The sequence below is a fragment of the Corylus avellana genome, chromosome 7, assembly GCF_965113065.1.
Source record: "Corylus avellana chromosome 7, dhCorAvel1.hap1.2, whole genome shotgun sequence".
Classification (NCBI taxonomy): Eukaryota; Viridiplantae; Streptophyta; class Magnoliopsida; order Fagales; family Betulaceae; genus Corylus; species Corylus avellana.
Window position 1 is genome coordinate 23,454,773 of NC_142496.1, and position 11,584 is coordinate 23,466,356.

Sequence of the window (11,584 nt, forward strand, 5' to 3'; positions counted from 1 at the left end):
CAAGGTAAGTTTTTTCCTACATGCCATCATTGTGGGATTGTTGGTCACATTAGACCAAACTGTTGGAAATTCAAAGCTGCTCCAAAGAAAGAAAATCATGCAGCTGTTCCGACTCTCCATGGTAAGAAAGGTAAGAAAATTTATGTTAAGCATCATGCATCTTACCCTAAGCTTAGAGTCATGCATCCTCATAGAAAATTACCTTCTAAAAGGTTTGTGCTCACTTGTCATCATTGTGGAAAGGTTGGTCATATTCGACCAAAGTGTTTTGATTTGAAATCCCATAAGCATAAAAGTGAAAATTCCTATTCTAGGAAAGAAAGTGAGGGTTTGGTCATAATGATTAGAGAAGTGTTATCTAGGCTAGATAAGTTTGAGCAAAGTCATAAGTCTAGACCTAAAATTTCTCAAGTGTGGGTTAGGAAGAATGATACCATTCACCCATTGAGGGGGAGTGGTAGTGATCTCACCTAAAGTTAGGTGAGTCAATAACATGCCTAGGATTGATTGTTTTGCTTATTTTGTAATATCCTAGAGCATGTTGTTTTTTTTTCATTGCATTTTTTTTTTTTCGTTTTTGCTTTATTGTTTATGCACTGCATTGTTTTTGTTGTTACACTTTCTGTATGAAGAGTATATACATGATTGTTTTGAGATTCATGTTTTGAGGCATATTCATAAAGGATTTTTCAAGAAATTCATATATCATGATCTTTGAAAAGCTTATAGATGAGATGTTGTGTGCGGACCACCAAGATTTTTGTCTACTTGCTAATCAAATGTTCAGGAATGTGTAATGTCTTGTGAAGACCTAGAAGTAGTTATTAAACCAAATCATTATTTTGTAGTGGGACCTATAAGATGTGATGAAAGTTTAATGCTAAAGGACATTCATGTCTTGCCTGTTGTAATCTCAATTCAAGCATGTTGTCTTGTTTTGCATTGCATTTTTCTTTGTTTTGCATTTGTTTTTCTTTTGTGTGCATTTCTTTTGTGAAAAATTTCAAAAAGACAAAAATATGTTACTTTGATTGTTTCCTTTTCTTTCTTTTGTCTTATGCACCTAGATAGTCCATTAATTTCTCATGTTGCTTTTTATGGATTTAATTCCTTACATCTTGGAATGTTCTTAATATGCATGAGATGAAAATTTGTGTCAATGGACTTGTTTTTGTGGTTACCTAAAGCCTAAGCTTATGTGGTACATTTTGCCTATGCTTTATCTTTTGTGCACATTTAAGCTTAAATTGAGGTTTTGTTTCACTTTATTTGTGAGGTCTGTTAGGTAACCATATGAGGTTTTTGACTAGTCATATTTTTCAAATTGACCATATGCGAGTTGAACCTAGGGCTTAAAAATTCCTGCTTTCTCTGTTGTGATAAGCACCAAAAGTTTAATGACACTTTCTCAAAGAGAAAAATAAACAAAATAGTGAAACAAATAAAATCAAAAGATCATATTCCAAAAGGAATTTATTTCACTGTGTCAAACTTGTGCAAAATATTTTACAAAGAGAATTGTATAGGATGAGAGTGGCTAGGCCCTAGTATGATAAGGTTTGACTTTTGATTTGATATACTTGTCAAAACCTCATGGTGGTGAAACTTTCTCCTCATTTTGTAAATTGAAATTTTTTCTCTTTGGATGGCTTACCCACACACCACACAAGCATAGGTTGAATGAAACATTTTCTTGGCTTGGGTTAAGCAATATGAGTTTCTAGCCATTTCTAGTATCATGTATGTTTTGCATATTTGGAGCATGTTTGGGATATTCATTGTGCAATACATGAGTCATTAATGTGTTATCATTTGTGTTCATTTGACTTTTGAGGGGGAGAAACATGTTTCGCATTTTTTAGGTTCTTGTTGATTATTGAGTCATATGTTGAGGGGGAGTTTTTGGTGATGTGTGTTCATGATCTTGCATTCTACGTCATTTTTTTGTGATCATGAGTTTTATTTCTGTATTCCTGTTCCACATATGCCTTAATATATTTTGTGAAGTGTTTCAGGAAATATGAAGACCTTTTGTCATTCTGTGACAAAAAGGGGGAGTAAATATGGGGAGATGATGGGATTGGCTCGGCATTTTGGTTTTGTCACTGAATTGCCAAAGGGGGAGTTTGTTAGTTCTTGTGTTGGCTTAATTCAGTTCCAAAATGCAGAGGCTACTGTTCACGAGCTCAAACACTGATATAGAATGCTCAGAATCCAATCTCCACCGTTCATAATGTAGATTCATGTGTTATGAACGTCCCTGCAAAATTTCAGCTCAATCAGACCACAAACGTCTATCGATCGGGGCTGTTGATCAAGACTCGACAGCATTTCCAGAATGCTGTTTCACCCATGTCCGGACATGCCTTCCCCGGGTCCGGACCTCATTTCCAGAAACTCAAATTTTGCTCCGCAAAGCCGTGTCCGGACAGCCCATTAACATGTCCGGACACCCCGTAAGTTTGAGGCCCAAAAACGTGATTTTAAGTGGTTTAAGTCTAGGGTTTTGTCGGGGGTATATATACATCATTATAGAAGATAGAAGTACGAATTTTCACCCCAGAGAGTTCGTCGGAGGCTGTGCTAAGAGAGATCATATGTGGTGAGCGTTAAAGTGAATCTCTTAGAGTTTTAATTATTCATTTGATAAATCTACGGTTGAGAAGTCTATCGGAAGGGTCCGGTAAAGGAGAATCACGTTGAAGAAGATTGTGAGCGCGGAGACGAGTTGTAGGCTTGTCGATCTTACAGAGTCAAGGTCTTGCAAAGGGTTGTAAGTGTTCCTAGTGTCTGTAATCTCTAGATAATCTTTTGATAGTGATTTCCTGGGTTTGGCTGCCCCGGAGAGGTTTTACTTTTAGAACGTTTTCTAAAAGGTTTCCTCTTCGTAACCAAAATATCTGTGTCTGCCTTTTTATTGCTTTATATATTTTGGGTGATTGAATTGTTTATTGCTTCATAATATTAATTCCGCATAAATTGTGATAAACAAGTAATTGGAGTCGGCATAGCGTTTTTCAAAGAAAAAAGCAGTAAAGGATAAACCAGTCCAAAATAAACTGGTGGTAAAGATATCGTATGTATAGGAGAGGAGTCGGTTCTCTTCGGGTCCTTTGTTGTTATAAGTTGTAAAAGTCATTTGTTGTATGAGCCTATTCCTGTACCTTTTGCCTTTACTAACTAAGAAAAATTAGTAGATATTAATTATAAGGTTGTGCTTATCCTTATTGCTTTAGAAGTACTGTACGGATCTGATTATACTGTGTACCCGCACTAATCACTAGCTGATAACCCCACGTTCGTGAACTCCTGGGGCTTTAGGGGGTGTTTGTTTGCACGGATAGTCTTGTTCTGGACGGTGAGAAAAACCTGTTATAAGCCAACGGATGAATATATATATATATATACACACCTGTTTGGAATATTGCACTTCTTTGAAAAAGATAGTCTTGTTACCCCCAATACCCCAGGCACTATTTCAAGCCTCTCATTGTGAATTTATTAACCTTTTGCCTTTCATGTGGGGCTCTCAATGAAAGCTGCAGTTTCAACATCGATATCATAGTTATGGCGCGCACCACATACTCTACAATCTGGTAACTTGTCTACTAGTCTAGAGATTTATGACCATACAACAAATCAGCCTTTCTTTCTAATTACTATGTTTTGTTTCATTTCAGTCCGTTAAAAGATCGATGGTGACTTTTATTTTGAATAGGAAAGTAATATTGGTCTCTAGTCAAAAGTTTTTTGGGCAAGAGTTAGTGGAGCATTGCCCGTCCTAGTTTATTTTAAGTTTGTTATGCCACGATAGCTCGAATAATAGGTCGAAGTACATTGAGAGAGACATACTATTTCTTCATTTCAGGCCCATTCATCTTTTTTTTGCAAATCAATGTCCACAGATTCAATGGTTGATTTGACAAAAAAAAAAAAAAAAAGATGTTTTGAAAAGTTTACTATATTATTAAGTTATAATCCTGCTATTTGTTGACATGGTACTAAAGAAGTAGCTGCCTATAGGGACGAAACTTAAATTTCTCATTTGGAGGGGTCAAAGTATGAACGAGGGGTTAAACTTATTTTTGATATGGGTCAAACTTAGTTTCAAGCTTAAAAAAAAATATATATATATATATATATATATATATATATATATATATTCAACTCTATAAAAAGAATTTAAAAGAAAGAATTTAAAAGAAAAATTGAAAGCTAGGGGCATGTCTATTAATAGGTCCGGCTCATTTCTGTGGATGTAGGCTCACTACCAAACCACGCGAATTCTCTATGTATTGTTTTCTCTCAATTTTCTCTTAAATTTTTATTAAATTACATAGTTTGGACAATCCCTAACACAATCTTATTGAGCAATTTCTTTTAGAAGAAGTAAAAATATGATCTATGATTAATTGCTTCAAGCTCTTGTTTCAACTATTAGCTAGAGGCAAATTATATCTCTCCAATGTTTTGCTTTCATCATGATCACGTAGCACGTACCAAAGATAGCTAGAAAAGAGGGTGGACAGACTAGTCCTTCTCCATCACTATCTACTCTCAACTTTGGCCCTATATATATTGTCCAAACGTAAACGTAACAGAACTTCCTTGGAGGGCCGGTGCGTAATGCATCATGGTTTATCAAATGGTCCTAAAGGTCAACCTCAATTATCCCCGCTACAAATTTGTTCCACAATTGCAAAACAATTTACTAAATAACATTATTCTTAACTAAAAGATGAAAGTTATAGTCACTGATCATGATGTTTTCATTGTCCTGTGTGAATATTATTTTATATATATAAGATTGGTGGTGTAATTAAGTTTTTTTTTTTTTTGTGATTTTTTAGAAAACAATATCCATATAAGATCAGGATCGTTGCATTTCTCTAATAAAATGGAGGTAAACTACCAAGTTAGAGTTTGAACTAAAGACATGTACTCTTCTAACACTCTGGTACCATATTGAAAAGATGAGAAATAACTCACATAAAGTGATTGATTTATTCTTAGAGATGAAACAATCCTTGAGATGGGTCTCTATATATCATGAAACCAATCTTATAAATCATTACAATCTGATGCGATCTACCGACTTGTCCTTTAATTTAGTATTTTATAGTATATTAATATAAATGGTTTTGTTTTTTTCCATATTAATAGGCTCCTCGTCAAACATGGTGTATGAAGAAAGACCCTTTCCCATTGGCTACACTTCTCTTTCAAACCCCTCATTAGCCAAAAAGTAAACGGTTTTTGTAGTTTTTAAAACAAATAATCATTTCACATTGAATTAGGGGAGCAGATAAAGCAAAGTGTGAGTATGGGTCGCGTGGTAAGAGAGTTTTACAACATTTACATATATAGGAGATCTTGTGCTGGATTCTGCTTGACTGAAAATCTGGAGGCAGTTGACGTGCTACCCATTTCTTATTCAGAAAATTCCTACTTGTCTAGCTAGGGCTGCTTCAGGTGGTGACGCCATGACGTATGACCTTCCGCGACGCGGTGGTGGAAGGGAAAATAAAAATAGAAAGTGTTAGAATATTAATTAAAATTTTAAAATAATTAGTGATTCAAGAAGAAGACGTTGAACGGAAGGTGCATGCCTGAGAAAAAGCCTAAGTTTTCTTGCTATATATTATTGTTTTTGGTTGGAAAATGCATATGATATTCATGAAATGTACTTATGTTGAGTAATTGTGTTGAATTACTATTTGTCCCAAAAGTTTTGGTTTATACGAATAGATAAATTTAATGAATACTTTAACAAATTGGATGAAAAGTGTGACATTGTCACATGAGTGTTACGATCCATGTATCTCGCATGGGTTAAGTCTAATCTTAATCATGTGTAAATAACCTTATCTTGCAAGCCGGTTTTTAAGGATATGTTCTACCTAAGATTTGTAATATTTGGTATCAGAGTCAAACACCACGTCACGGGTTCAAGTCACGGAGGCGGGGCGACCTATGGGCTGAAGTAAAATACTGATAAGTGAGTGGAGTTGCCAAAAGTGAAAAGACTATCATCGGGTCAATGTCGATAGAGTGAGCCGTTGTAGATGTTGACTGTAAAAGCATAGTAGTATGTTACAATCCCTATGTTCCAACCATATTTGGGCACATTTTTTTTTTTTTTAATAAAAAAAGAAAATTTCTAGTTGATAGACATAATGATTCCTGGGATCAAGACCCTATCGATGTAGTAGGCACAGTACTTTTGGTTGTTTGCACAGTTCACATTGGGCAGCCTGCTAATCAGCACTCAAGAAATAGAAATGAGGTTGAATGAAGAAGAAAATGGGGAGGCCTACAACATGATAGCTATTAGCTAGATGGCTACATATACTGAATAATTACAATCTTGAAATTTTATGAAAGCATTAAAACTAGTTGAGTTCATCTGGTCGGCACTATGAATGGATGAACTGAGAAATTAAAAATAATAAATAAATAAATAAATAAATAAAACATTTTGAGTGCACCAAGATATTCATTAAGTTTAATTGCTATCAAATTTCTCTTTGCGGCTTGTTATGATTTCTATCATATCAAATGGACAACTTACATGCTAGCAAAGTGATCGCTACAGGAGGTAGCTAGCATTAATGAGCAACCTGGCTTTCGACTCAATCACATTACATTGCGTTGCCCGTACCTTTTTTTTTCGGTGATTTTATATATATGGAGGGTTGACTATCCACCGGCTCTATATTGATTGGTAGATGAAAATTTGGGAGCTACTAGAGGGCCTAATTACTGATGGTCCAACGGGTCTCAATTCAAATTTTCATTGACCGATGATTAGTAGACTAATCGCTCAAAGAAATTGAAGGGCTACTCGAGGGCCTAGTTAGTGACGGGCCAACCTCAAAGGCCCATTCACTAGAAAGCCCAACAGACCTCAGGAATATTAAGACTTGTGAATCACCACAGGTCTGTCGACCCACGACCCGACTAACTATTAAAATCCGAGGGCACCTTTACTTAAGTATAGTGCATAGTAGCTAATGCTCCTCCATCACCTCAGCTAACAGCATGCCCACATCATGCATCCATTTTCAAACTTTTAGTGAGAGAATCTCCACATCAATATAATAACTTATTGGCGGGAATTCCTACAACCCTAAAGGGAAAAGGCAAGGACAATGCAATTATAAAGGAAGCAAGAGCATTCACCCAGGTATGCATTTTTCACCCTAACCAGACTCTACATAAATTCCCTCTCAACTGACCTTTAGTGACTTAAGCATCGGAACGACTTCAACAAATACCACCGATGAATCCCTCTAGCCCTAATTTCTCTCTCGCAAATCTCCTCATTGGCGGGCGGTGTGAGGTTACTGTAGGTCTTGCACCAACAATGTAAATGAACAAATTTTGTTAAGGAAGTAGAACAACCTTGCATGCACATATGCAAGGTTGTTTGCTTGGGGTGATCTTTTCTTTTATTTTTTGTGGTTCTTTTTAGGCAAGGCAAGTGAATATTAATGCTGCTTGTGGACCTGTGGTTGCGTACTATGCTTTTTCTTTCAATGACCAGAATCAATATTACCAACTCATCCAAAAGAGCATAGTACTGTACTGGTAATATATAATGAACAAGCTGAACAGCTGATGACGAAGCTTTGATAATTTATATATCCATCACCTTTTGATATGATATTCTTCATTTACGCTTAGAATGTACAACAAACCCCACTCTCCCTTTCTTTCTTCTTCTCTCCTCCTCCCCAAACAAAAGAAGAGAAAAAAAAATTGGGAGATACAAGGAACGGACACAAGTAAGATTTTCAAAAACAAAGCGTTACGCGGGCAGAACTATATATTATTAATTTGGGGAGACTAATTAATGTTCCTCCAAAACTAAATTTTTATTTTTTTATTTTTTTAAATTGTCTCCCATCCTTAAATGTCGGGCTCTGGCCCTGAAAGCGTAGGAAAACACTTTTGGGAGGCAAATTGAGGACGGTGCACCATAGTAGTACAAGAAAAATGCCTCAATATCTTATAGGGGTGGTGGGGTTTGCTTTGGCAAAGCAGATATAGTGTGAATGAAGCATGTGGGGTGTTTGGGGCGGTTTGTGGGACTGCTGGAGGTTGTGCTACTCCGTCCCACATCCAATATTGATGTATTATTATAACAACATTTTCAACTCTCCTCATAATATCAACATCTATGCGTTTTTTATACCAAAAAAAAAAAAAAAAACCCTTCTAGATTGAAGGAGAGAGAAGAAAGCTAGGGTTAATTATTAATTACTATAAGCTTGATGATGATGACGACTTAAAACAAAGGTTCTAGAGAGACATATGGATAGATAGAATGAGGATTAACCAAGGTTGATAATGACATGTCGCCTCACACGGCCCAAGTTGTCCCCCCTTTTCTATCTTTCTTTTATATTTCTTTTTCTTTTTTCTTTTTTCTTTTTTCTTTTCCCTAGGTCTCACCTCAACGATATAAGAGACATAGATGCATTCATGATTGCTTGTGGGGTTTATTCCTTTTGTCTGTTCTTGTTCCTATTTCTGTATTCTTTAATTAACTTAGGACAAATTTAATAATCTCTTTCAGTACTATGCTACTTCTCTCTAAATTTCTTTTTATTTATATTTTTTATATATACCCTTGTTACTTTGTTTGGAAGCTGGACAACATGGAGATTGGTCCTTTATATAGGAAAAGCTAGAAAAGGGCCTAGTTATTTCTTATTGATCATGAATTGTATATCCAAATATTTTATTTAGTAAATTAATTCATAGATTTATTTTTTAACAGGTAAAGAATTGGGATTGGGATCCCCAGTAATAGCCGGGGAATTTCCCATGAATTTTTTTGTTAATCTCAACCGTCCAATGTTATCCAATGACTACCAACATGCCACGTGTCCTACTAAAAAAATAAAATAAAAATATTATTTAAATTTTAAAAATAAATATAAACAAATAAAAAAAGAAAATAAATTATTAAAAAAGATGGGGTGGCCAGACCACCCCATTAGGGGTGGCCAACCACCCCATCTCAACCGAGTCACCCCCAGGGTCAAACCTTTTTTTTTCCTTTTTTATGGGTTTCGCCCTTGGCCACCCCTAACCGGCCCTTGGGGGTGGCCGAACTACCCCATCTTTTTTAATAATTTATTTTTATTTTTTTTATTTGTTTATTATTTTAATTTATATTTATTTTTTAAATTTAAATAATATATATATATTTTTTTTTTAGTAGGACACGTGGCATATCGATAGCTGTTGAATAATATTGGACGGTTGAGATTAACAAAAAAACTCCTTGGCAATTCCCCAGCTATTGCTGGGGATCCCGATCCAAAGAATTGTATCATTAGGTGATGTCAATAACGTTTTCAAGTGTGCCATGAAGAAAATTGAATGCCTCAAGTATTTGATACAACAATTCAAAACATTCTCTCATTGTGGAAGTTTAGAACATAAACAAGTGGAAATCACACCATAAAAAGAAAAATTACTAATTTTATGTAAAAAAAACTCCTCTTAATAAGGGGAAAATATGAGTGAAGCCAAAACCTAATTCTCATAAGAGGTTTTACTACCTCCAACAATTACCAATAATTAATACCCTTCAACATAAACTTGTAATAAGCCTATTAAGTGCATGCTGCACAACCTCTACATTTACATTATAAGTACTAAACACATTAACTTTGAGATGTTAAATTAGTTTCAAATTAATATAATTTCATAGTGCTTACAAATCACACCATGTATGAATTTTTGTGCTAAAAATGCATTTAATTTAAGATGTTGATATTTCAAGTATTCAATTGAGTTTACATTATTGGTGATAATTTGTTAAGCTTTAGCCTATCCCCTTTGATGTTTTCTACATCAAATACCTTGCAATTCCTTCTGTTAATAGATCTACCAAAGTTTAACAAGATTTCAAAAAAAAAAAATCAATTGTAATTGACTCCACTACTGAGTAATCTTACATAATTGAGAATATCTGCAATTCGGTTGGTGCAAAAAAACCCCATTTGTTGCCCACCAATAAACATAAGGCACCTCAGCATGGAACAAGTTAAGAAAATAAAACCAAACCACCTGATTATATCAGGTTTAATTAAAAAACAAATAAAATTTAAATTAAAAAACCAAAACACCGAATATCTACAATTCAGTGGATCGGGCACCCCATAGGAGGTGGCTGATCCACCCCAGTTGAGGCAAAGGGTGGCCGAAGCCACCCCTTGGGGTGGATCGGTCACCCCCCTCCTTCCCTCTTCTTCTTTCTCTCCAATTCCAACCCAACCCAACCCAAATCAAACCAAAAAAATATGGAGCTTCTCTTATTGCTCTTCCCGGCCTTCTTGCTCCGCAGCCCTCCGAGCTTCACTCTTGTGTCCATCTGAATCTTCATGGGGACGCCGCTCTTCCGCTTCAGATCCAACCGCATAGATGTCACCGACTTTGTGTCTAGATCTGCCGACGTCGTCAGCATCGCTTTGAAACTTGTCTCGTTCTTGTCGCTAGTGAAGGAGTGGTCTAGTGAGAGGTGTCATACTGGGGTGGATTTGGAGGTGAAGCAAGAGGAAGAGCAAAAAGAGAAGCTCCATTTTTTTTTAATTTGATTTGGGTTGGGCAGGATTTTGGAGAGAAAGAAGAAGAGGGAAGGAGAGGGGTGGCCGACCCACCCTCGGCCACCCCTTGCAAATCTGTTTGGGGTGGCTCTGTGGCCACCACGTGGCCTGAGGCCGTGGCGGTGCAGCCACCCAGCCGTTATGGTCTTTTATTGGTTGCTTTCATTTTGATTTGGTGTTTTGTTTTCATTTTAAGTTTTTGCATTTTTCTTAAAATGCTAATGTGTCACTTGTTGATTGGTGGGCAGAAAGCCCATGATTTTTGCCACAACTGTATAGCAGCACCTCTCTACATAATTATGTCTTAGGCCAATATGTATAGATTTATAATTATAAACATGGCTATAAGCTCGTGAAAATTTACCTGGATTGTTGCAATGCAAAGATATTGGTTTTGACCAATTAGGAATTCCCAATAACAAATTCATGAGCCATTCTGCCTCTTTGCTACAACAAAAGGCTGATGCTATGACAAGTGTGCAATGCAAGTTTGCCTTTAAAAACCTTTAATAATATTGGTTATTACTTATCAATAAAAGTTTGCCTTCAAAAACCCCAAGAGATCTCCAAGTTGAACATCTACCACTGGTTGATTTAAGATCATCACTTTCAGTAATCCAACTAATATCTATGTATTCTTCCAACACTATAGGATACACGTTATATCGAAATACCAAAATTTGTGGTTTTTCTTAACTATTTAAGAATTCTATGTACAACATTCCAATGAATATAACAAGGGTTAAAAGCATATCCACTTTACCAACTGCAAAGCAATTTTAGGTCTATGCATATCATTGCCTGCATTAGACAACCAATAGCTAACATATTTCAATTGATCTACAGCTCTATTTGTATTAGGGTAAAGTTTCATATATGTATCAGATGGAATCACTGCTTTGCAATCAAAATGATTAAATCATTCAAGTATCTTCTCATTATAATGATACTGGGTGAATTTT